Source organism: Gymnodraco acuticeps, unplaced genomic scaffold, assembly GCF_902827175.1.
Source record: "Gymnodraco acuticeps unplaced genomic scaffold, fGymAcu1.1, whole genome shotgun sequence".
Classification (NCBI taxonomy): domain Eukaryota; kingdom Metazoa; phylum Chordata; class Actinopteri; order Perciformes; family Bathydraconidae; genus Gymnodraco; species Gymnodraco acuticeps.
In genome coordinates this window covers 507,188-534,295 of record NW_022989931.1, presented here as the reverse complement: position 1 = coordinate 534,295, position 27,108 = coordinate 507,188, and the positions used below count along the sequence as shown (strand labels likewise).

Sequence of the window (27,108 nt, the reverse complement as noted above, 5' to 3'; positions counted from 1 at the left end):
AAAAGCTGTGTGCATGTCCTCAGACCATTGAACAATGTTAGGGGCGGCCTGCAGAGTGGCAGCACGCAGGACGGAGTCCATAGCAGCGTACTCGTATATCCAATGTCTGCAGTAGTTTGCCATGCCCAAGAAGGAAAGCGTCTCCTTCTTTGTGCGAGGTGGTGGCACTTTGTTCAAAAGGCAGACTCTCGCAGGTGAGAGGAGGCGGTGTCCATCTCTCAGAATGTGACCCAAATACGTGACCTCAGTCTGGCAGTATTGCAACTTGGCCAGGGATGCTCTGTGTCCGCATTCAGAAAGTCTTTTCATGAGCAGAATGGAGTCGATGCGACAGGCGTCTTTGTTAGGGGACGCAATCAACAGGTCATCAGCATACTGAAGGAGGGTGCTACCCCCTGTAAGGACCAAAGTGTCCAGGTCTCTTTTAACATCTGCTGCGTACACAGTAGGCGATTCAACAAACCCCTGTGGGAGGCGCGTGTATGTGATTTGTTTACCTCTGAATGTAAATGCAAACAGATACTAGCTTTCTGGATGCAAAGGAATAGAGAAAAATGCTGAACATAAGTCAATCACTGTGTAGTACTTAGAGTCTGGGGGCAGAGAAGCAAGGATCGAATTAGTGTCAGGCACTATAGGAGCTGTCGGAATGACAATAGCGTTAATAGCTTGCAAATCTTGGACAAAACGCCACTCATCAGGGCGATTGTGCTTAGGTATGGGTAGAATTGGAGTATTACACGGACTGGTCATGTAGATTAATACGCCCTGATCGAGCAGAGATTGGATGACTCCTTCAATTCCAAAAATGGCTCTATGGGGTAAATTGTACTGTCTGATAGCTGGCAATCTGGCATTGGCTTTAAGTGTCACTGTGTGGAGCGGCTGAACTAACAAACCCCACATGATTCTTATGCTTGGCCCATAATGTGGCTGGAACCTCAGAGAAGTCCGAAGGGGGTCCATATTCTGTGAGAGGAGGTGGTTGTAAGTGAAGAAATGCGCTTTGGGGGAGAGGAATGGGCTCCGGGAGACGCAGCATGTAGTGTTCCTCCCCGAGGTTAATTAGATTAGGTGTGTGTGTGTGAGGGAGAGAAGCTGTTGCAGCTCCCAGCCGAGCATGGCAGTGGGCTGCCATAGCCCCCACCTCCTTAGGACTACTGCCTGGAGTGACAGCTAGTGTGACGTGAGGGATAGTTTCTACAGCTAGAAGAGCCTGCTGTGGGGGTGTGAGCCTAAGAGGCAACGCACATCCTTGTGGTCCTAAAAACAAAAACTGCTCGCATTCCAACTGATCTGAGCTGTTGCAAAAACCTCTTACTGATAGCGCATAGTCATCTGACGGGTTAAAAGCAGCTGTGCAGTGACAATTCAACACAGGCCGCATAAGAGACATTAAGGAAGCACACACAGGGGAAATGCTAGCAATTTTCTGAATCCCTGTTGTGGAGAAAACAGAAATCATGTTGAAATCTGGAAATGACCAACAATAAAGGTTGTCTTGAGATGATTGAATGAATTGGACAGCTTGATAGACTTTGCTGTCAGGAAGTCAAAAACAATCCATCTGGAGTGCAATGTATTGTTGCCTGTAACTTACAAAGTAAGTCTCTGCCCATTAAATGAATAGGACTTCCATCTGAAATAATGAAAGAGTGTTGCACATTTGACCCATCGATTGAAACATTAGTACTCTCTGAAATGGGCTCGGACCTAGGAATGCCAGAAACGCCCATTGTTGTAACAAAATCATTAGTTGCTTCACACACTTTCTCCTTAGTACGTATACTGCAGACAATGTGGCTCCACTGTCAATCAAAATATCTACAGCCGTACCACTAAAATCAACGGGCATAACCGGATCTTCACGCGGGTTATTGGAAAGGCGAATTGTTGCTGCTTGAATGGGGAAATGCTGTGAATCTGATCCTATTTCTCCATGGTACCCCTATCTTCTATTAAATCCACTTTGCTGACCGTTTTGCCCATGTTGAGCCTGTCTGTCATAGTGTGGGGGCGGCAATAATGCGGGATGCCGGGGGGCTGGGGGAGAGCAGGCAAGGATTGTATGTTCTGCTGAGCTCCCCATCTCTTTTCGCATTGCCCCGCCCAGTGGTCCGTTGCACCGCAAACATGACATGGAACATCAACTTTTTGGAATTTTTGTTCTGCTGCTATCTGCTCTTGTTTTGATAACCCTGTGATGTTCCCTGATTTTGATACTGCTGTGTGCGGTTTTGTCCCTGAAACTGCTGGGAGTTATCCGCACCCTGATAAGCCTGTGTATTTTGAGGCAATTGTTGCAGCAGCTGGGCAATTCTGGGGGTCAGAAATATCTGGCTCCTATGCAGGGCACGCATTGTGGCTATCGTGAGTTTCCAGGTTTTAACTTGCCAGTCAGGAGTCGCCATCATGTAGGCTTGAGCTGTCTCTGGGATTAAGTTATGTAACAAGCTCTGTATGGCGAACAAATCATTGCCCTCCCTTTTAATGCCCGCATTATTATCCCACACTGTCATGAAACGCTGGATAAATTCTGGGACAGTTTCTGTTGGGCTATGTACGCAAGCCATCACTTGGGAAAAATCTGTGTGAGTCTTAGCGCATGCTCTAATAGCCAAAGCAGCGACGTTCTGAATCCACATGTCGCGCGTCTCTGCCAGAGGCCAATCACCTGCAGGCGTACACTCAGGAAATTATTTTCATGTGTTTTGAGAGAATAAACCTGGTTGAGAAATCCTCCCTTTGTCTCGTCGTTCTGCCTCTCTCAGTGCTGCCAGATCTGACTCAATACCAAGAGCACAAAATCCCCCACAATTCCTGCGGTTACAACAACACCCGCAGGCCACCACAGATGTATTCAATGACATCATGATGGCTTGCATCACTGTGTTGCCTGTTGCCATGGGGACAGTGATGACCTCGCTGCCTCCTGTATATACTCTCCTGTTGTCTGTTTGAACTGTGTGTGTGTGTGTGTGTGTGTGGTGTGTGTGTGTGTGTGTGTGTGTGTGTGTGTGTGTGTGTGTGTGTGTGTGTGTGTGTGTGTGTGTGTGTGTGTGTGTGTGTGTGTGTGTGTGTGTGTGTGTGTGTGTGTGTGTGTGTGTGTGTGTTGTGGTTATTCCATGTGTTTTATGGGGGTAATGAGTCTCTGTATGCAAATACTTCTTGTGGTGTTTGTTCACAGAAACAGTGAGTGTGTACGAGTGTGTTTAAATTGAGGTCTGTATTTGTTTGTGAAGAAAAAACCTGAGTTAATAAAGTTTCAATGTTTGAATAGCTGAAGGTAAAAAGGTTAACTTATCTCAGTTTCATACTTTTCTTCTGGCAATGTTGGACCCCTTACTGCTGAAGATGTTTGAACTCTTTTGTCTTTTCGGCTTTTGGTGTGTTTAGCAGGTATTTCATGGTAAAAATGTTATTGATCAAGTACTGCAGCAAAACATAATTTTGTAAGAATAAGCTGAACTGAATTGAAATCCAGTTAGTCTTTTGGCTTCACTATAAATAAATTAAACGGATAAACATTTTGGATTGCAAAAATGGTGAATGGACTGTACTTATATCTCTCTTTATCAGGTATTTTTGACCCCTCAGATAGCTTAACATACTACGAGTCATTCACACAGAGCAGTACCACTTGTTCTAGGGAAGCTAACATTCACACACTCACACACGCTCACACACACTCACACACCGTTGGCAATTAGGAGCACCTCAGGGTTCAGTATCTTGCCCAAGGATACATCGACATGTCGACTGCACGGGCTGGGATCAAACCCACAACCTTCTGACTGTGGCATCGCCAAAATCTGACTGATCTTTATTTTATGTTTTTGTCAACAAATCTCATAAGAAGCTGCCCCTCAAAACTCTCTGGCCGTGTCTGTAGCTCTCACAACATTGATTCCTGATTATTATTAATACATAAATAGCTCGATTTCCCCCAAAAAACTACAACAAATTAGTTCTATGAAACATTTGAATGGATGGTGACATGCTCAATTAATTGTTTGTGTATTTTCACAGAATTTGATCAGCCTTAAAATATATTTATAGTTAGAAATGTCATCAACCTTAACCTGTTAGTACACACAACAACGCCTAATCTCAAGCACACGAGTACAGTTACTGTTGTGAAAATCCCAGAGCAATCTTCTTTTGTGTGTGTTAACCGTTTATCATCTTCTGTACACATTTTAAAAAAGGCCATGGTACACCTCATAATGCATCCATTGGAAAATAGATAAAGGCCTCTCTGACAGGCTGCTATTAAAACGCTCCTCCTCCAGATCAGTGTGAAATGAGAGGATGTTTTACAGACAATTACAGTGTGTGTTGCGCTTAGTGACGACACCATAACTAATTACAGTCAGCGGCTCTGTAATTACGAGCAGGGACACCCTGAGTCTTTCAGGACTACACAGTGTGTTCCTGACGCCCTATATGTTACCCGATATGGACACAATGTACAAGATGATCCATTAAAGTGTAATCATGCGAGTCAGAAGAGGACAGGATTGATCAAACAAGGCAGAGAAGATTCTGTGTTGATGAGATCCAGATCCAGATGTTGCTCAAACTTTAATTAATGGAGATTTCCAGTAACATTTAGAGTTAACGCTGTCTACATCTGGTTCACATTTCCCCCAATCATTCTGCAACACGGCATGTGATTATATTTACAACAATTTCCATAATTTATTGTTCTGGAAAAGTTGAGATTAAAACTGGCTTCGAGTGAACTGCTGTCTCAGCTCAGAGGAGCACAGAGCAGGACCATTGGTTGTAAATGTGGCAATGAATGCTGATTTACAGTGTTTGTGGGATGATTTTATCCTCTCAACTGGGACCAACCGACTCTGACCAAATGAATGCTTTACATTCCCTTTGAAGGATTACATCTTTTTTTTATTTTAGGCGCCGAACAGACGCTGGAGCATTACAAATGAAGAAAAGAAGAACATCAGGAAGGATCCTCTGCATGATAATGAAAAAATAAGTTGACAATATTGATCTCACAAAGTGGAAAAAATGTGTTATCATAGCAGCAAAAGTACAAAAACCAGACGCATAAAGTATGGTATGGTAAAGTACTTCATGTATTGGTTTACTATAATATGGTTGAATAGTATATGCCTTATCTAGGTATCTTACGGTGGCCTTGAAGGTCAAAACACTATAACATTTCACAAAACACAACAACATTAACAAGTACCCGTACGAAACAACAAATATTACATTCATTAAATTATATATTTTCTTTATGTAAAAAGTTATATATTGTATTATCATTTAGTGTTAAGGTAAGTTATCGATTTCATGATTTGGTTCACAATGATATTGTTGATTATATGCTTTCTTTTGGGATCCACACTTAAATTCGCCTATCCTGTTTTAGATCTTTGCTCAGGATATTAATAAATTACTTGCTTTTTTTAATAATATTTGTATTTGAAGTATATTGCATGTTACATTATAAAATCACTTTGCTGCGAATCGCCAGCTACTTTAGCAGTTCTGCACTAAATGCCTTGTTTAAGGACACAAATAGAGACAGGCAGTGTCTGCTGGTGGAAAATATTTTAGGTGGGGCTGTGGAAATGGTGACCAAACAATACTAGGGGGCTCCGGGGGATGTTCCCCCGGTAAATTTTTTTCATTCAGAGTGTATGACAGCTTCCTGTTTTGTCTCCTTGGATACGAGTCCAAATAACTCACAGACTGCACCAGGCGCTGACGTAGGCGCCCTGTGACCATCAGATTTGACGACGCTGATTGGCTGAAATTATGTTTCGGCAGCATAGTTTAAAGATAGCGACAGTTGGCTTCTGCTGCACTTGCTGCACTCTCGTCTGGGCGCTGTGCATAGCGCCCAGACCATGGATGTATAAGGCCCAGACGAGAGAGGGTAATGATACACGGGCAAGGCCAGGCAGGAAACATGTGACTTATCAGTAACTTTAGACATCGTAACACAATTTTAAACGAGATTTTATTGTAGATTATACATTTTACTGATGCCAATTATATAATATTTACCTTGTTTATTAAAATAAAAAATTTTTTTTTTAAATATATATTGTTTTTTATTTGTAATGTGGGAAGAGGGGGGGCGGCGCCCCTAGAGCCCCTATGGGCCGGCCACCACTGGAGACAGGACATTTTCCTCATCATTCACTTTCATTGCTTTTTGACCAACATCCAACCAATCCCAGAGCAGTTCCTGTTATCTCCGGCCTTCAGTGGACAGCCTGCTCCTGCAGTCCATTACAGCTCACCCACCTTTTTCAATTTGCCACTACATCACCAGCATCATTACAGAGAAAAGCTCCCTGGAGGACCGGCTGCTTGTGTTTGATCTGTGGACCAGCAGCTCCAGGTCTGAAATGTCATTATCACCTCGCTGCAGAGACTGAGCTGCTGCTGGAGATGTTTCAGGTTTTCATGCTTCATCTGTTGGAATCATAGAAGGGATTCAGAGAAAACAGGGTTATTAAATCTGTCAAATACGGTGTTGGAATAACTGAGTGAAGATGTGTCACCTGCTAACTAGGACATTTGACTATATCGTTTTTTATAAATTGGTATGGTAGATTGTAATTGGCAAGAATTAAAACTTAGTTGGGATCATCGCTCTCAAAATCAATGTCACATCTTTTTTTTTTTACTTCAATCGACAATAAGTAAGCCATTTTGCATTGCGTGTAGTCATTTTCAAATTATTATTGTCATTATTTCAAATAAAAATGCATTTCAGGACTTTACTATACAAAACAACTCACAAATCTTTGCACACATGTTTAAACAATAGTTATTAGTTGATTTCATCTTGCAAATGGGCATGGGGTATACGAATGCTCCATAGCACACCAAATTGCTTTTAACCTTCTGATGTATTTGTAATGCATTTCTATTTTCTATTCAATAGTTCACGAGACATTTATTTCAAGACAAATGTGTGTGCAAGGTGGTGCAGGAGGCAGAGTCATTAGGATATACAGTATCATGTCTAAGTTATCTTAGACATTTGTGGACTGAAACCACAAATGTCTAAAATACATTTTGCTAGTCCATGGGGACATGTGGGAAAAAATGTCCCCCAAAAAGAACACATTTTGACCATCTGGTGGCACTAGAGGTAGATTCAGTTTATCAGAGTGAGTAGGATTTAACCTCTTGGCCCTAAATCGCAATCCAGCCAGCAGATGTAGAGATATTAAGTCAGAACCAAACCAACAGACCAATAGTGACATCGCTGGCTGTTTAGCTAGAATGAAAAAAAGTAAAAATAGAAACCTGGAAATGCATTTTTTTCCAGAAAGAGCAAGATTGCGAATGCTAACAATGCATTTTCCAAACAGCTGAACCTGAATGTTTGGGATCGTCTTTGCTGTAGAACAGTTCATCTGGTGTTAGCTGCTCAGCCAGCTGGGCGTCTAACAGCTGAAATGGAAAAACATCTCGCCAGTTGTCTTCCTCTTGTCTTGGCATGTTTATTTTCTCACAACCAGTTTACGACCTAGGTTAATCCTGGGTTGCCAAATATCATCCGTAGCCTGCAATTGTCTAAAGAAAAGTGCAGGCAGGTGCAGGTTTGGAAAGCTTAGAAAATATTTCAACTTTTCTAAGTACGATTGAGCAACGATGTTACCGTGAACAGAGTGTCCTTCACAACTACAACATCTGCAGCATATTGCTGTCAGTGGTGGAATATTGCTGAGAGTATTTTGAGAGAGTATTTCCAGGTTATGGTACTTTATACTTCTTCTCCACTATCTCTCACAGGTTATTACTGCACTTTCTAACGCAATTGACTTATCTGAAGGCTATAATTACATAAATGATTAATATTATAAGTGATTTGACATTTGTATGGGTATTTACCTAGCAGTAGGCTATGTGAAATAATAAAAACCATCTCACCTTCACCAGCTGCAAATTAAATTGATGATCACATTACATTTATTTAAAAAAACGCATAATCTACTAATATTTTAATGGGATTCTGAAATTCATTGTGCAGAATAAAAAGCCTATACTTTTACTTACTAGTACGATTTTAAATGCAGTTTAACGTAACAGAGTACTTTTACACTTCTACTTTTACTCAAGCCAACTTCTCAGTACTTCTTCCGCCTCTGATTTCAGTACAGTAAATACTGCAATCTATGTACAGATCACGTATCTTCCTCATCACACACACACACACACACACACACACACACACACACACACACACACACACACACACACACACACACACACACACACACACACACACACACACACACACACACACACACTCACTATGTGCTTGCTTTGTGATATGCTAAACATTCTGTAAACATTATCCCGTGCATGGTTACTGTCACCATGGCAGCATGACAACAGCGCTCGGCCCGGCCCCTCAAACACGGGACAGTAGTGTTATTTAATATTTGGGTACGCATGAGCACAGCATGTTTCTATCACATAATCCTGTCACACCAGCGAAGACTTCTCCTCGCAGCCATCCTGACTCCAGCCCAGCTGTTGCTATGTTTTCAGTCTTATTGCACGACAACAACAACAACAAAGATAAAAAGCTGGCCAAGAACAGTCTGCCCTCAGCAGCCACACACACACACACACACACACACACACACACACACACACACACACACACACACACACACACACACACACACACACACACACACACACACACACACACACACACGTCATATTGAAGACACATATCAAGTTAAGTGGTCTGATCAAAAGTACATCTGTGTGTGTGAGGATCCAAAAAAAGCCAAACATTCGGAGAAAATGAGCTGCTTTGGTTTTTTTTCTTCTAAAAGTTGGAGGTGCTTTGGTTGCAGAACATACTGTTTTATAATCCTGAGGTCAAAGTTCAATCTGAGAAAACATTCAGTGGCGGCGCTGCTTCCTGTCAAACTAAAAACCTGCAATACTTGCTCCACATTGTTTGCCAAAGGCTTAAACTTCTGTTAACACTGAGCTATGAAAATATGTAAACCTGCAGTATTTTGAGGATGAAACTCAGACATAATGAATCCAATAATCCTCTGCACGCAAAAGCAACTTTTCATCTCTATTTCAATCAGCCTTCAGCAGCAGAGCTTTAACACTATCCCAGGCCGAGAGACTGTATTTCCATCTGTGTTCCCAGTGTCGATTTGAATATTTTAACGATCATATTCAGCTTTATTGCAGACTTCTGCGGCCGGCTGCAGTGCAAATTAAACTCTTCTTCTGGTCCCAAAAATGAGTTCCAATGTTTTGGAATCAAAGTGATGACAAAATACATTAAGATGAACTTCGTAAAACTAAAATTCAAATTTCATAATGAGTTTAATTAAGAAAGTAAGAAAATAAACAGTGATTCCAAACTATGTTTGCGAGCATCTTCAATAAAAGTGATTTCCTTCACTTTGCAAAGCTGCATGTGAAGGAATTCATTAGGTGCGCACGACGAATTACTCCCATTCCAAAAATAGTTCCTATTGTGTCTTTGACAGCAAAAACACAACAGGACAGTATTTATACTTTCATCTTTTGTTATACTTGTCATCTTCAAGTTGTCTTTGTGTTTCGACTTTATTTCAATATCTTACATGTCTTTATATGGCACTTTATTTACTCTACTTTGAGGTAATTGCTAACGCTTCACACAGGAGTGCAGCCCATTGGCTCTTGGAAAGAGAAGCACTTGTCAAAACATCCATCAGCGGCGAGGTGAAGCGGGGGATCAAAAGAAGGTGTGTCTGCAGCCTTCAGCCCAGCTGAGGTGTTGATGTTGTCACCGTAGCAACGTAAACAGGAGGGTTCTAACACAGAAATGTGTGCAAAGATTATGTAAGGTGTGTGTGTGTGTGTGTGTGTGTGTGTGTGTGTGTGTGTGTGTGTGTGTGTGTGTGTGTGTGTGTGTGTGTGTGTGTGTGTGTGTGTGTGTGTGCATATGTACAGACACACATGGTCTCATATGTTTCTGAAGTGTGTAAAGTCAGTCTTCTTTCACTCCTGGTGTTCAGCAGAGCAGCAGGCGTGTGTTTTATTGGCAAATGTGTTTTACAGCATCTCGGTAGTGTAAAAATAAGTCTGTCTGTGTGTGCATACGTGAGTGTGAGTGATCAGCATCTGGGAAGCTACATTTAATTTAATCTGTCCATGGCCTTACTGGATTTTCCACTCATTCTCACCGTGAAATAGTTGTATCCTACACACACAGACACACAAACACACATACTCTCACAAACAGGAGGTCGTCTGGTAAAACTGATGTTCCAGAGATTATATACACACAGCTGGATCTGTAAGGATTTTGTTTGCTCCACATCTGGGACGGATTCACTTACTTTGGAAGAGAGAGGTAATTTCATACGAATGATTTAAAACATCTTCTGTGCCCACAGCTGTGAAACTTCTTCATAACATTGTATACTTGTCATCTGTGATATGATGCATTGGATGCTTTTTTTTAAAGGTTTCTTTCTACATGTATTCACTATTAAAGGGGCTCTATTGCTCATGTTCAGGTTTTGTGTTTGTATTATGTGACTCTACTGTCTGATATGACAGTGATGGAAAGACCATGTGATGTATTTATTATTTTTCGGGGGATAAAGCTTAAAACGGTGTACAGGGTTAATATAAAACACGGAACATGCAACAAAGTTCCTTGAGTAAAACGCCAAGAAGAAACTGCTGTAACCACAAAGCGCTCCAATTTCTGTGACTGTGTTCTCCCAGTGCACAAAACATGTACAAATAAAGAGTGTATTTGTTGGACTTGAACAGAGTGAAGCTCAAGCGGTTTGTAGTCAGTTTTTTGTGTCGACTATCTCAAGGCTATTTTATGAACTCGTAAACAGATTTAAAAGACATTTGTTGGAACATCAGTGTTTTAGGTCAAGAACATGTGATCAGTTCTTTGAGTGGATCTGAATCCAGGTGTAGATGAAGGACATTTTCAAGGATTTACTAACATTAAGACGGTGGAGAATTTTGATCAGTTAAAGGTGGGGTATGTAATTTATTTCAGAAACACTTGTTGTTATATTCCATGGAATGCTCTTAACATCCCGATAGCAATATTAAATGCTTTAACAATAAATACATTTAAAAAAATTATCTGTGGAAGCCGTGGCGCTGTAAAAAGCACGACCAATCATCTGAGCCGGCCCGGCTAAAGTAACTGGATGGCCTACCTGCCTGTCAGCCTTCCATCTGTGCACAAACTTATCTCGTGCCCTCATTGGTCATGTGTGCATTCGTGTGTGTTGGAGGAGGGGCTCTGTAAGGAAGTGGCAGATTTTTTCCGGCTGTGTATTTTCAAATTCTAGCGCACTCGAGCTGGTTTCTCCAAAATTACATACCCCACCTTTAAGTTTGCTGCAGTTTCATCAGACATGCTATATCTTATGCAGGCTATAGTCCAGGTGCTGCACAATATGCCCTATTTTGTCCAATAAACGTAGTACACTGATAGATCAATATAAATCCGATGTTGTATCACCAGGAATTATATAAAGTAGATTCTAAAACAAACTAAATAACAATTTCTATAAAATACTAGCTCCAACACACCTGTTTGTTTACAGCATGCAGCATTTTTAACACATACATATACAGATAGAGGTGGCAGAAACACAAACCGTTCACCCTTGATTTTATGCCAGTGTGGCCCAGCCAGGCTGAACATGTAAGCACTCATGGTATGTCAGGTGTTTCGAATGAAAGTGAGCATGAAAGGGCACATGAAGGAGAGAGTCACGCTTGTCTGTGGAGTCTGAATCTCTCAGATTCACATCAAAGTTAAACGTGGAGGCGATGAAGCAGGCACGTTTTGTTGGTGTTCAAGGTGAGTTCACACGGCCGTCTGCTGGGTGTCACATCAAAACTCTGTGTGGTGGACAGATGTGATCATTGATTTCATACAGAGGTGCACTGCCAGAAAATCTTTACTCAAGTTCTGGGGCCTTGAGGTTTAACACTCACTTAACTTTGAGTAACATTTTATTTTATAATTCTGAATTTACTCCATATTTTTACTCTAAATGTAGGCCTACTTTCTATCTCAAAGCTGCATATTACTTTGCACATTTTAAGATTAAACCATATCCAGAATGTAGAATGAGATTATTCATAAAGTACCAAGTAGGCTATATATGTTTGCTTTAATGCTAATCAGCTACTTAATTGTATTTTGTAGAGTTTTATTACATTAAGAAATAACTTTGATGCTTTACGTATGTTTTCTGTTTTACATGGTCTGATTTATATGTATTTTGCTTTTTTCATGACCAAATAACTATATAGTTTCCCCTCTGAGAATTAAGTAAGCTATGCCATCTTATACAAGTAGATTTGAAACAGTTGACATTTAGTACATTTAAATTAATGTAGTTATTTGAATATACATTCTGATGGAAACATACAAAATTACAAACATTTTGGGGAATAAATAATACAATTTGAACAGTGTGAGGTGCAGACTTAATCTTAATACTTTAGTGTGTTTTTTCTACTAAGCCCTTTAAATTTCCTCGTGTTGAAATGTGTTTTATAAATAAACTTGCATTGCCTGAATAACTGTTTACCTGTAATTGAGTCATGCGTCTGGTATCGAGTAAAACTACACATCCCAGAATGCTTTGCGGTGACGCTGTCTCCACCTCCAGCGTACGCTCGGAGCCAGAGAGCTGCTCTGCTCGGTGTTTACGTTGAGATGCTCACAACAAAGGACAGCACACCGCGGAGAGCCTGTCATTTAAAATACAGCAGCGAGGATATTCTGTCTTAAGCCTCTACAACTCATAACTGCAGGGGAAGAGGACAACGAAAAAAACACCTATTCTGCTTCCATTTTTACCGGGTTTTCTTTATTTATTTTTTTGAAAAACCACTGTAGAGCGGAGAAATTAAGAAGAAATTTCCCTTTTTGTTTAAGCCGGTGGAGCCTTAGCTAGATTGCTAACCTCAGCAAGTTGCATCTGGAGAAGCTAGCAGCACTGAAGACAACAAAAGGACTTCATCATTTCTATCGCAGTGAGTACATGTTTACACCTGACTATTTTAATTAATCACATCAACGGCTAAACACGACCGTTAGTGGGCTAATTCAGCCCTAGCAACCTTGTTAACGTTCCTTGTAATTAACCGTCACCTGCGTTGTCCTGCCAACGGCTGTAAGACCAGTAACTGACCGTTTATTAACGCTCCTATACTTCATTTCATAATGCAATGCACCCTAGTTACACTATCACATTGCTTGTAATGTAAGCGATGCCGCTGCAGATCTCTGTCAGGTGTCCTACACATACTCATGCACAGTGGTGGAAAGTAACTAAGTACATGTACTCAAGTACTGTACCAGAGATTTTGTTCTTCTAACCCACTACATTTATTAATATATTCAGTTACTTTGCAGATTTGAATTAATAATGTGAAATATAATCAACACTTAAATCAGACTTTCGTCACACCTGGAGTAACATTCCCAAGCTACCCTGTAGTAAATAAAATAATTAAAACAAGCTGCAACTTTACCAGATAAATACATTAATACATCAATGATCAAAGATTATAATGACAACATATAATGATTGTACAATGGGCCAATCGGCATAATGAGTACTTTTACTTTTGGTACTTTTAGTGTATTTCGATGCTTATATATTTGTAATTGAGTAACATTTTGAATGCAGGACTTTTACTTGTAACAGAGTATTCCTACAATCTGAGTACTTCTCCCTCCTCTGCACCGAAGCTCTATAAAGATGTGTGTGTGTGTGTGTGTGTGTGTGTGTGTGTGTGTGTGTGTGTGTGTGTGTGTGTGTGTGTGTGTGTGTGTGTGTGTGTGTGTGTGTGTGTGTGTGTGTGTGTGTGTGTTTAAAGATGCAGGTATTACAGCATAACTTCCAGTCTGCATGCTGACCTGTCACAGGGAGAGGGGGGGTTTGAGTGGAAAAGGCAACATTGCCTGATAAGGAATTAAGCAAATGCACGGACTCTTGCCATTATCCGGGCTTGATTGCCAGTTAATGACTTCCCTCCCCTCCCTTGTTTCTCTATCTCCCATCTCATTCTGCCTCTGTGTCTCTTACCCCCATCCTCCCCCTCTTTTTCTTTTCCTTTCCCACCCTCCACCCTTTCTCTTTCTCTTTCTCTCTGTCTCGTTCACTCTGTACTGGTAAGCCATGATGTGATGTTACAGATAGGGATCTCTCTGACTTCCCTTCCCTGTGTTGGAAATGTCACCGTAGAGACAGACGTGCTTTAACTCCATCTGCCCCACCAGGCCCTGTTTCCATTGTCTGCTTGTCAATGTGATGATTAATCAGGACATGGTGCCAATGGCGTGGCCAGTACATTTCATTCTTTTAGTTGTAACCAACCCAACCAGACTGATTTGTAGTAGGACTTCCTAATGGTAGAAGTGACTAGCAGTATGTAGACAAATGTAAATGCTTACAGGATTGTATTACTGAAACTTTGATATAGACTGATATTCAGTCCTACAACTGCTCCATACAAATGCTGCTGAGAGTGAGACAAATGGATATATAGATATTTTTGGATACTTTTAAAGGAAAGGAATTATGTCAATTATAATGACATCACAATATGTTAAACATAGAAGTGAGTTGCAGTTATGTCTAGTTAAAACAAAGCACAAGGATTAAAAAATATATATAAACAATTAAAGTAAACCAAGTAGAAAACAAACAAATTACAATGACATCATTTCAATTTTTTGAATAATAACATCGAGTGTGTCAGTTCAACACATTTTAACCCCTTTTTTTGTTGTTGTAAAAATCGAACAGGAGAAAATTCCTCCAAATCGTGGATTAAGGATCTTATTATTATTTGAAAAATATTCTACATTTAGAACTTTTAACACATAGTACAGTAAACACACAGAAGACACAACTAAGTTGCCACTTCACCAATCTTTGAGATACATCAACTTCCTGCACAACACAACTGGTGTATCAGGCTACACTAGGGTCTATATCAGATCTACAACAGTGAGTTCAGTCTGGTGTCAGTCTATGCCAGAGTCAAGTTGAAACACAGATACCTATAAAGAAGACTGAAGAATCTTTATTATATTTTTGTACGGACTATTTTAAGCCTGCATTCTTAAAGTCCTATAAATGGTGATAACTTTAGTGGGAAGTTCTTGGGACATATTGTTTGCCGTGTTGCAATGCACATACATGTTTGAGTCTGTGCATTTGCATTTGGGTGTGTTGCCTGCAGGCCTGTGTGTGTGTGTGTGTGTGTGTGTGTGTGTGTGTGTGTGTGTGTGTGTGTGTGTGTGTTGTGTGTGTTGTGTGTGTGTGTGTGTGTGTGTGTGTGTGGTGTGTGTGTGTGTGTGTGTGTGTGTGTGTGTGTGTGTGTGTGTGTGTGTGTGTGTGTGTGTGTGTGTGTGTGTGTGTGTGTGTGTGTGTGTGTGTGTGTGTGTGTGTGTGTGAAATCGGAGCTGATGGTGTCAGACAGGAGCGCACAGAGCTCTGATGTCTTAATGGAGGCTCAGAGCTGCTCCCATCCTAAGTAACCCGGTCTGTGGGGACACCGAGGCCTCCAGTCTCTGCCGGGCCGGATGCTCTATCACTGATGTCAAGGAACCCAAAAACATATATAGATGTATTTTAAATAAATTAAAAGCTTTTGGTGTTCTTGTACATGCTCAGCAAGCTTTGAGATCTAATATACCCTGAAACCCTGCAGATGATATATTGTTATATAACTAAAAAAGTACTTAAAAGTCTGATGAATATGTCTTTTAATATTTACATTTCTTTAAAGAGTTTACTTTCAGTAGCATTATTATTTTATCTATCCATTTTCAGAATGGGAAAATCTGTCCTATGGGGCAATGGTTGCAAATTGCAATGTAGGATTTTGGTATTAATAGTTTTCATAACTCATCAACTCTTCTTGACTTCCTTTGAAAGACTCATAACTCCGCAAGGCCACCTCAATCCACGATCAAATGCGCCTTATATACATATTGTGAATTAGCCTACAAGTCATTTCTAGAGATATAAATGACAGGTATTTTTGAGAACATTAATACTAATGAAAGAAAACATATACCTTGTTATATTGTACATGCTGTGTAAACCTGTGTCTATGGCAAATTGATTGAATGGAAATAGATGAAAGCTGTCACGGCAGCAGTTGGTGGTTACCTTGCTGCTTAGTGAGTATGAGTAAGATTCAAACCAACAAATCAACGCCAAACAGCCGTGTGTTTGTTTTCACCCTTTAAAACCTAATGATGGGAAGAGAATGTTCCTCACGAGGGGGGACTTTTGTTTTAAGTAATTGATAGCATTTATCTTTTTGCGTGCACATGTGTGTGGTTTTAACAGCTCGGCGAGGGTCTGCGGGTGTAATCTTCGGCACGGCTGAGCGGCAGCTTTCCCCCCGCTGTGTGTGAAGAGCTTGACATTCTCCTCCCGCTCCAGCTTACTCTGCGCTGGGCTGGTAAACAGGCTGGCGTTTGAGGAGGGAGATTACGTCTGTCATGGAAAGTGGGTCAGACAGTGGGCACGGTTTTATGGCCTTGTTTCTGCAAGGTAGGGAAGGAAAGAAGAGGGGGGCATTAAACCACCAGCTTTTTTCCACAGCGTTAGAGGCAGCATGTGCTCGGTTCAATTATCTTATTATCTCCTGTCAGAACCGTTATCAATCAGCTTCCCAAAGCTCGGCTAACAAGCCATGTGTAGTGCAAGTCATTTCCTATCCTGTGTTCAGGAGGAGAGTTTAGGTGTAGGTGTTTTCAGGCAGAGCATGTCTTCCTTTACCTGCGTTCATTTGACCCCAGGACTGTAATAATTCACCCCCAAACAGTAGCACATGTTAGCGGTGGCTTTCTAGCAAGGTGTGCTCAGAATCTGATTGATATCACCATAAGCTCCAGTTCTTTCTGGTATCTTCCTCAACGCGGTCTCTTTTTTTTCTTTATGTCCGCATATGTTCATGAATTGGAAACTTAGAGCTCTGGCATTTTCAACTCACTCGCAGCTGACTTTAGTCTTTGTGTCCTCTTGCGTCTTTGTATTGACTTACATGCATTCTTGCCTTCTGAAATTCTCCTTGTGTTTTGTATCAACACGCCTTAATGCATTCTGATAAGAGTCAACATCATAACACGGGAGAAACATATATTAAAAACCTGGTCATCTGCATGAGGAGGAGAGGGCAGCTTTCAGTAACATAGCCCCTTCATTGAGTCTTAGAAAATGGGGAAGAGAGAGATTCGATATTAGATGAAGGAAAGTAACTGCATCATTATTAAAAAAATTTGGACTGACACTGAATCAGGTTTTATGTTAGTGCTAACAGTGTAAAGGTACGTGCATTAAATCATCAGGTAGGTCACTACACGTCGACATTATCATATCAATTATGTAAACACAGTTTGTAGAGAAAACTGTTTATTGTAAGCCATTTAAATTATTAAATTCTGATCTCCTCAGAGTAATAACATGTAATGTAAGGACTGTAGTCATGTACAAATACACGTGCCCAGCATTCAGATTGTACAACGTAGTCGTTTCTCTTTCTTCCGTCTTGATCACACCATCTGTCTCTATCTTCAGAGGAGACTATTCATTATTAATTTAAGGAGCTATTTAAGTAGTATATGTATGCATAGGGGTGAGTATAGTAACCCATTTTGTTCCATACAAATGAAGAATGCATTTGTAATTCCTCTCGCTGCCTGTTTTATTTGTTCCCTTTCTCCCTTTATGCTATGTCTGTTAAAGTAACTCAAGTGCTGCCAATACCTGAGTCAGAGAAGTGAGCGAGGGGTGGAACTGAAACATAGTGGTGCCGTTCAGCACCTTTTCAAAACAAGCTATTGGGGAGTTCACAGTTCTTATTTGGCTTTGACTTTATTACTGTAACGGTAAACCAGCTGCATTTATGAATAGAAACCTTATTTGTGAACGTTGGTGGAGTTGGTGGGAAAAAACATGTCAGTTAATGTCAGGGATGTGCTGACACAAAAAGAGCTTTGACATGTTGGAGGAACTATATAAAGTGTCTATAGTTGTAGAGCTCCACTGGGTAAGGCTTAAAGAAAGAGAAACCATACAAATACTTTCAAATATACTTCTTTCATTAATGATTTTGCAGTTTTATAGTTTCAATGCCTCTGTGCCAGCAACTGCCAAGGCCACATGTTTTTGGGTTGTCAGTCCGGGCCTCCGTATTAACAAAAGGATAAATGAATTCGATTGAATTAGAATTTGATGGTCAAGGGCCGACTTTTTATTCCTAATGCTTAGGGGCAGCACCTAGGCCCTTTCGCATAGAAAGAATGGAAAATGCTTTTTATAATAATGGTCCAAAATGATGTGAAATAAAATGTTTTTGGTTAAAAATACTTCCTTATTTTCACTGACATGTCATAATGGAATATAATAATTCAATCAGGAGAGACAAGTTTTCTTTTGATATAACGATATATATGTATTTCCGGGAATACAAAGATGCATGTCATGGATGGTGTTTGGCGATTAGACCCCGTTGTGCGGGAGTATCATTCGGGAGGGGAAATCCGAACCGATGAATCCCCCCCTGGGGTCTAGACACTGGTGTCGGAGCATGAAGGGATTGATGGAGGTCGGTCTGAAGAGTAGTGGTTTAAGCTTGACCCTGGATTTGGAAGGTGGAAGGGGGGAGGAGGGCTGCGTTGAGTCGCCTGATGACAACTGTGAGGAAGGGGAGAGAGCAGATTTAAAGGTTTAACAACTATGATAGGCTTGTGGGAATAGAGGCGAAGTGAGTGACGCCCCCGATCACTGATTGAGAGGAGAGAGAGTAGTAAACTGGGAATATGTGAATGAATGAGTAAAGGTGGTCTTCCTGGTTGAACTTGTGCTAAGCTTCATTGAAAAAAGTAATCCACCGATGATAACTAAAATAATTTTGCAGATGAATCTCTTCTCAAAATAATATCTGAAGTAAATATTCTCCTCCTCGAGTATTAAGGCATTTGTTGTCATCTGTTTTTGTTTTGTTTTCAATGCATGCTATATGAATCAGTCTGCCCTGAAAGCAGGTGTGATTGGGGATTTTTCTACACGACAAAAATAACTTTGCCAGTTTAAATGTACTGTGATGCTGTAACATGACGTCAGTAGTGTAGCAGGGTGGGCCAACTGTGTCTTATTATATTTAATCTGTGACTAAAGCACATACATTGTGATGATGAGGCTGAAAGTACTTCCTGTTTTACAAGCCAACCAGATTAGGGGTGAAGCAGGGGGTGTTTCTCAGTGTCGAGGAGGCTTGCTTGGTAGCACATGTACCTCCGAGTGAGTTCCTTCAGAAGCGAGGCAAGAATACCTCCTAGCCTCGGAAAACGAAGAATGGAACAGGCTAACAGGTGTGCAGGTGTGCGTCAGATGAGAGGCCCCGCCTTACATTGTCCGAGATTTTGGAAATTGGTCCGTGCGCAAAGCATTGTGGGGATTTTAAGACCGCAGAGTCTACACATGTGCAGCCTCGAAATTTCCCGCAACGAAGTACGCCGGCCTCGGTAGAATTCCAATTATCCTGGACATTGGAACAGTCCTTCGGCGGCACTCGAGGACGTAGTATCCTTGAAATAGTGGCTCTGGAGCAGCTTTCCCCGACATTGAGAAACACCCATCGTCTCCTGACAGAAATGTGTTGAGAAGCAGAGTGGCAGGTGCAGAAACGTCCCAGACGTGGACAAAGGCCATCAAGTGATGTTGTTCCTTTATCACTTTGAACTAGGGCTGTGCGATTATGGCAAAAATCATAATCACGATTATTTTGACGATTATTCATTGACCATTTATTGAACTTTAAAACAAATAATATTTTACCAATAAACAAGATCAACAAATATGTTGGAGCACACTTCCAAAACCATACTAAACATATATTAATATGATAAATAAAAATAAATTAGACCAAAATAAATTAAATCAAACATGTTGCAGTGCACTGTCACAACCTACTGAAAACTCCTTAACATATAGCCAACATGTTGGTAAAACATATTCAACATATTCCAAAACGTTGAAGGCTGGCCCACCGTCATGGTCCAGAAGTAACAGGAAATAAATGCAATAAATACAATTTAAGACCAAATAAAAATGTTTAGGCCACCATGGCAAATGCTGGTAGGGCTGCTCATGTCATCTCTTAAAGATTGTTCGCAAGAAACACCAGCCTGTTTACATGGTCTGGTTTCAGAGATGAGCGCAGGCAGGTGACAATATTGCCACCTGTACTGAAGACCCTCAGCCACGCCCCGACACATGGGGTGACGCCGGCCAATCACAAAGCTTTGATGCGTTCAAGTGCATTATTCTGGCACAGGAAGATTATGTTACAGGACATTAATGATAAAACAGAATATTGTTGTTCTATTTTTAGACACATCTCGCGATCGACTGGTTGGGCACCCCTGGGCTAGACCATAGGTCTGTTGTGGTCGCAAAGTAGTCAGCTGAAGCCACATCTCTCTCAACTTCCCCACGGCATTTGTCACATAGTGCAGGCAGCGCAGACCTGCTGAAATAATACCAAGACGGCATCGCGTAACGCTTGTCCAACGTGTTGACAAGTTGCTTAAAGCCCTGGTTGCTAACAGTGCTAACTGGGCACATATCTTTAGCGATGTGAAATGTAATGGCACCTGTAATATCTCTGTGTCTCTGCGAGCTCGTCGCGTAGGCCGTTGCTCTGTACAATGCGTCCTGAATCGATGACTGTGATGATGTGGTGGATGAAGTCGAGCGGGCATCTGCTTTTTGTTGTATTATTGCCTGGTCGTATTGCACTTTGTGGTTGTATTTCAGATGATTAAAGAGATTGGTTGTGTTAGCGTGTGGTGCCAACACAACCTGGTAACAAATCCTGCACTGTACTTTATTTTGCTCCACGTCGGACTCCTGAAAGCCAAAGTACTTCCAAATAGTGGAAATAGTTGTACCCTTCTTTTTAACGAGTTGCTGCTCTTGTTCTGACATCTTCGCTCGCGCTGAACACTCACAACACATGTCACTCCCACGTGGCCGAGTGGGCATTTAGGGAGGGGCGAAAGCGCACCCAGCAAAAATAATCGTATTTTGTCAATTATGCTGTTTTCATAATCGTCGCAAACCATAATCGTAATCGCGATTAAAATACGATTAATTGCACAGCCCTACTTTGAACGTTTGGCACCTGAAACTGCTTACTTCACTTTTTACCTTTCTGTTTCGGTGCCGCTCTGTACCTCTGCCAGGACTCAAACCACAGTCTGCTTCACTTTGATTTCCCTTTATATCAGCAGAATCCTCCACTTTTACAAGCAGGAACTGAAAGCCCTGTTGAGGTTATACATGTAATGTGAAAGTAAGAAAGTGTGTGTGTATGATTCTCAAGTTACCATCTATGGTTTCCTTTCTATGTAGATGACCGCACTCAAAACTACTCATATAGTTTGACACACACACACACACACACACACACACACACACACACACACACACACACACACACACACACACACACACGTCCAAACAGACCTGTAATTATCAATTCCCCTCTGATCATGGATGATTGCCATTTCCTGCTTCACTTTCCATCCTCCCTGTCTCAAGCCGAGCTTGTGTGTGTACATCCTTGCACACAAATGGCGTGTGTAACTAACTTGTTGTGGCTTCCCCAGGGAGCTCTGCTGTTCCTGTGCATGTAGTAAAAGACTGAGCAGAAGTTGCTGAAAACCATTAAATAATTGAAGTCTAAAGGTCATTGTGCTCAATACAGCAACAGCAGACAGTCGACTGGGATGTGAAACACAAGCAGAATTGGTCATTCTGAAATATATAATTGATTACATAACATGGGAAACTATTGTTTACACAGTCCCATGTATTCCCAGAAGTCTGTTTTATTTTGTGCAGGAGATAGAGCCAAAAGTATGAGGTGGAAGCAAGCCAGAACAAAAGCTAACCCCTAACTGAAGCCTCAACGCTAGCAGCACTCCACACGAGCTTGTTTCATTCAGCTGTACAAGAGACTAATGATTACAAGCTACTGTATGACCAGGTGCAGTTCAATTAGACCTGCAGAGACCGCTCCCTATTCAATCCCCAGAGGAATGCAACCTTCACAAACACAGCAAGGACCCAAGCAGGAACAAAAACATGTATCAGCCTCAAGAACTGTAGAAAACCTTCCCTCCTGATGTATTTGACTTGTGTAATACAGTTTATGTTATGTTGGGTTGTAAAACGCGTCTGATACGCTTCTTGGCATTTCCTACCTCTGCCCTGAAAACAGTTAGCTTCTATGTGAAATGATGTAGCCTAAGTATTTCAGTCTTGGCAAATTCTACTCATGATTAATTATGGAAACTAACATTTCAATAGGCTCAAAGCTGCCTCATGCCATGTTTACAGTCACCCATGTTGCTGTGTGAACTAGATGACACTTTGTCCTTTAACAAAATACATTAGCCAGAGTTGCTGCAGGTTACATCCATCCTTGGCATTCCTTTCTCAGTGTTGAAAGCAATAAGCAAGCTCTTCAGTTAAACTCACATCACGATGAAAGCATGTTTCCCATGTAAACACTGGCATAACCATAAAAGCAACTCTGTGATATCCAATGTTTTGCTCACTAATGGCGCGTTTCACTGCAGGCCTCGCTCGGTTGGGTTAGGCCTTATTAGGCCCGGCTCACTTTAATGCTGCGCTTCCATTACAGTTTAGGAACTGGGGTAGTTACTATAGTAACGCAGTGTAGGCGGAGCCGTGACGTCATCTTCAATGAGAGCCCCAGAAAAACAACACAGCCGTTAGCTCTTAGCACTCAGAGCTCACAGCTCTTCATATCTGTTCAGAAACTAGACAAAAGTTAAACAAGTACAAACCACAGACTGCCTGTGTCATGGAGAATACAGTCGCTGGTTTATTTATGTCTGTATAGGCCGTTGTTGTGAGTGTGGACGGTCGGAGCATATATAACGTTAGCTTAGCCAAGCTCCATTTAGAAAACACGCATTTTAAAAGGGGTTTTCGCCTGCCGTCTGTCTGCAGACTTGTCAAAGCATTAATTCATGGTTCTTACTAACCGGTATCAGTATGTTGTTACTTCGGCATCATTTTGAAACGTGTATTACAATTAAATCACGGTCAAATATGTTCATCTTGTTGTAGTTGTAGCCCCCTTGCCAGCGATTCTCTCTCTAGTTTAGCATACTCAGCCTGGTTGTTCCTGGCCCTAGAACCACGATTTAGTCGGGCCAGAAAAAAGGTGAAAAAGTAGCCCTGGGCCAAAACTAGGCCAAGTGGAAACGCAACCAAAAACGGGCCCCGCACGGCTCGGCACGCTTAAAGCGAGCTACCCGCTGCAGTGGAAACGCGCCATAACTGTCTTTAAAACCTCACGATAACTGCAGAGCAAAACAGCCCCCTAAAAGGCAAAATCATTTATCAAAAAGCTTGAGTCACATGTTTATCAAGAGCTTAAATTCTGACATAGTTTTCTAAGCAATTCAGATCAAACTGTGCGTTTTTGTTCTAAAGCACAGCCACACACGTGCCATCATTCATTTGTCAAACAGACATAAACTTGTGACCGGTTGCAGTGACAGAAAGCAGATCAGAGAGAAAGAAACAAAGCATCGCTGCATCAGTGTGCAAACTCAATATGTGTATCCCACTCCTCCTGAGTAACGTATTGAACAGCCATGATGCGGCTGTATTATTTGCCTTAATATTGACATGTGTTGACCTTAATAACTCCTTGCAGCAATGAGGATTAATTGAGCACCGTATTTCTGTCATTTGAATTATACAGCGCTTCAACTCCCTAAATATGTATTCAAGTGAATAACAGCAATTAAAATAGGGAGTGTTTCCTCCCTGCTGCACTGATTGCATATTATCACTCTGAGCTCACACACACACACACACACACACACACACACACACACACACACACACACACACACACACACACACACACACACACACACACACACACACACACACACACACACACACACACACACACTGATTCATACACCCTTGGGTCTGCTGTACCATGCTTCTAGGAAGGTCACTCTGTAAGCTTTTGTACACTCAGGAGATGGGGCTTGGCTGTAGAAGCACCAAGGTGTTTGTGTGTGTCCTCTTGTGTTTTGTGAGTGCAACACAGGCGTTCACACGTGTGTCTGCATCTGTATATGGATGTGTGTGTGCAAATCACTGCATGCGTTTGTGTCTGGCTGCGTTGTCCACCAACAGGGCAGCTGTTTGTTGTCTGTGCACATACGGCAGTCTGTGTTTTTCCCACTGAATTATTGATGAGTCTGTAATCTGCACGCAGGCCCTCATATTTCTTCCCCTATACCTCCTACCATCAGTTAGCCTCCTACCATCAGTTAGCCTCCTACCATCAGTTAGCCTCCTACCATCAGTTAGCCTCCTCCCATCAGTTAGCCTCCTACCATCAGTTAGCCTCCTACCATCAGTTAGCCTCCTCCCATCAGTTAGCCTCCTACCATCAGTTAGCCTCCTACCATCAGTTAGCCTCCTACCATCAGTTAGCCTCCTACCATCAGTTAGCCTCCTACCATCAGTTAGCCTCCTCCCATCAGTTAGCCTCCTACCATCAGTTAGCCTCCTACCATCAGTTAGCCTCCTACCATCAGTTAGCCTCCTACCATCAGTTAGCCTCCTCCCATCAGTTAGCCTCCTACCATCAGTTAGCCTCCTACCATCAGTTAGCCTCCTACCATCAGTTAGCCTCCTACCATCAGTTAGCCTCCTCCCATCAGTTAGCCTCCTACCATCAGTTAGCCTCCTACCATCAGTTAGCCTCCTCCCATCAGTTAGCCTCCTACCATCAGTTAGCCTCCTACCATCAGTTAGCCTCCTACCATCAGTTAGCCTCCTACCATCAGTTAGCCTCCTACCATCAGTTAGCCTCCTCCCAGCGCCGCTTACAGGAAAAACCAGTACGCTGCTGCTCTGACAAAGCACAGACGGCAGACCTTCCCCGGAAACTGAAAAAAACAAACAGTTTGAAATGAAAATAGCGCCACAGTTGAGCAAACATGAAGGATCAGTCTGTCCAGAAGGAAGTGGTTTCTTACCTTGTTGGGCAGTTCACCACGCCATGATGTACGCACACATTCACTTACTTCTTTTTGTGGCACAGTCTTTTAGAGATATCCTGAATCCTGGATTCTTTGGAGATGCCAGTCTTGGAGACTCCCGAGCCACTGGTAGCTTGTTTTGATGAGTTCATTTAATTCTCACCAGGAAATTGGCGCCAAAGGGTCCGACTCCATTCTGCTTCTTTAAGTGGTTAACCATCTGGTTAGGGTGTGAATGGTGCTTTCATGTACCAAAAAGTTAAGTTTGAGATACGTAGGTAGATCGTCCTTTTTTGCTCTACAGCTGTTCGATCAAGTGGTGACAAGCTTGTTCCTACACATTTTGAGAGCAAGTCTTCCGATTGTTGTTCATGAGGAAAGACAATGTCAAACAAATATAAAGTAGCCCAAATAGATAATAAAAGGTAACGGGAATTCTGTCTTTCAAAAGTCATACGTTGTCGATAAGTCGCCCTACCAGCGTATTTCTGCTAGAAAAAGGCGTTTAGTGAATTGTGTTGTATTTTTCTTTAGGTGCTCCGTGTGTTGACGTGTGAGGTTCACGGTTGAACTGGATCAGAGCGGTGTGATGTAGGCTTTTCAGCAGCCTGGAAAACATTCACAGGACATTTCAGCGTGTCCTCATGTGCTGGTTGTGTTACGCGTGAGGCCCGATGTCTTTTGAAGCCATCTTCACTATGTTCACATCTGCTTTCAACAACACAGCTCGGTTTTACATTCCTCACCTTGTTCCTAATGTTTGAGTCCTCTTCCTGACCTGCTGCACATATTTCATGCCTTGCTGTTTATAGCTGATGAGTGTGAGTATTGTTGTGGCAACGCTTCCTCAGGTCAAGTGTTTTGAGTCAGGCCCAAGTGGATTATTGTAATCTGCCTCGTTACCGACAACTGCTGTTTTCCGCCATAGTCCCAGCTATAGAGGATCCTTTTTAAAGTCGTTCCTCATGGATACATATCTGCCACTTCAGTGTGTGTGTGTGTGTGTAGACTCAGTGTGTTGGTAACAAGGGGAAGTGGTCTGCTTTGACTTCAGGTTTACACGCTCTGTTGTAGGATAATGGTTTCTCCAGAGGGCTTCAACACCACAGAGTCTGCATGTCTTGTAACACGTTTCTGTAAAAAGGGTGATAACAAAAATGACAGATGCGCTGAAGCTAATGATTTGTTTTATTTGCCATGTGTGCCCCATCCTGAGTAAGCAGGTTGTTTATCACACAGTTAGTCTACTTTTTATTTGTCAGACTGTAATCCAGAGTGGATTACAGTTCTGCTCAACTATTTTTAAAATCTGCAACTAAGGATTATTTTCATAATTTTATAATCTGCAAATGAACATCTTGATTTCAGTCGTATTATCTGCAAAATGTCTGAAGTGATTCATCGGCTATCAAAAGAGTTGCAGGTTAATTTTCTGTCTGAGGAATACTATTTTGAAGTGACTAAATGTTGCAGGTCTATTGTTAAGGCTATCATTTAAGCAACATTTCACTGTTGAGTTTGTTTCATTACTTTTTTGTTATGGAAAATTAAATATATTCAGGGTTACAGGTCTTGATTGGGGTCCAAATGTATTGCTCCAGACATTCTAGACCAAAGGATTCATTAATTCATTGAGGATTTCCTAAATGATTAGGTTTGATTACACTGGTTCAGCAGCCTGTTATGTCGACTAGACCACAACTACTGCTCTGCCCTCCTCTCTCCAAAGAATGTCTTCCTTGTGTCCAAACAAAGGAGTCAGACTTTCTTGTGTTTTAAGGAATGACATTTAAATCAGAATTTTTCCTCCAGTGTTCTCCCACCTGGATGTCCGTTGGTGTGTGTCCACCATTATTTCTTCCTTCCTCTCAAGTCATTTGTCATGGGGATGATGTGATATAGTATGTTTCCATCCATCTTGGTGTAAATATTGGACCACACACAGA

At 41.6% G+C, this 27,108-nt stretch overlaps 1 protein-coding gene across 1 annotated transcript in view; it reads left to right on the top strand.

Annotated features, from left to right (window-relative positions):
* The first annotated feature begins 12,757 nt into the window (after positions 1-12,757).
* The window catches only part of peli1b (pellino E3 ubiquitin protein ligase 1b), a 41,631-nt gene continuing 27,280 nt past the window's right edge, over positions 12,758-27,108 (top strand). The window contains exon 1 of the mRNA XM_034209918.1: positions 12,758-13,056. The gene's annotated coding sequence lies outside the window, so the exon portion shown is untranslated. The remainder of the gene's footprint in view (positions 13,057-27,108) is intronic.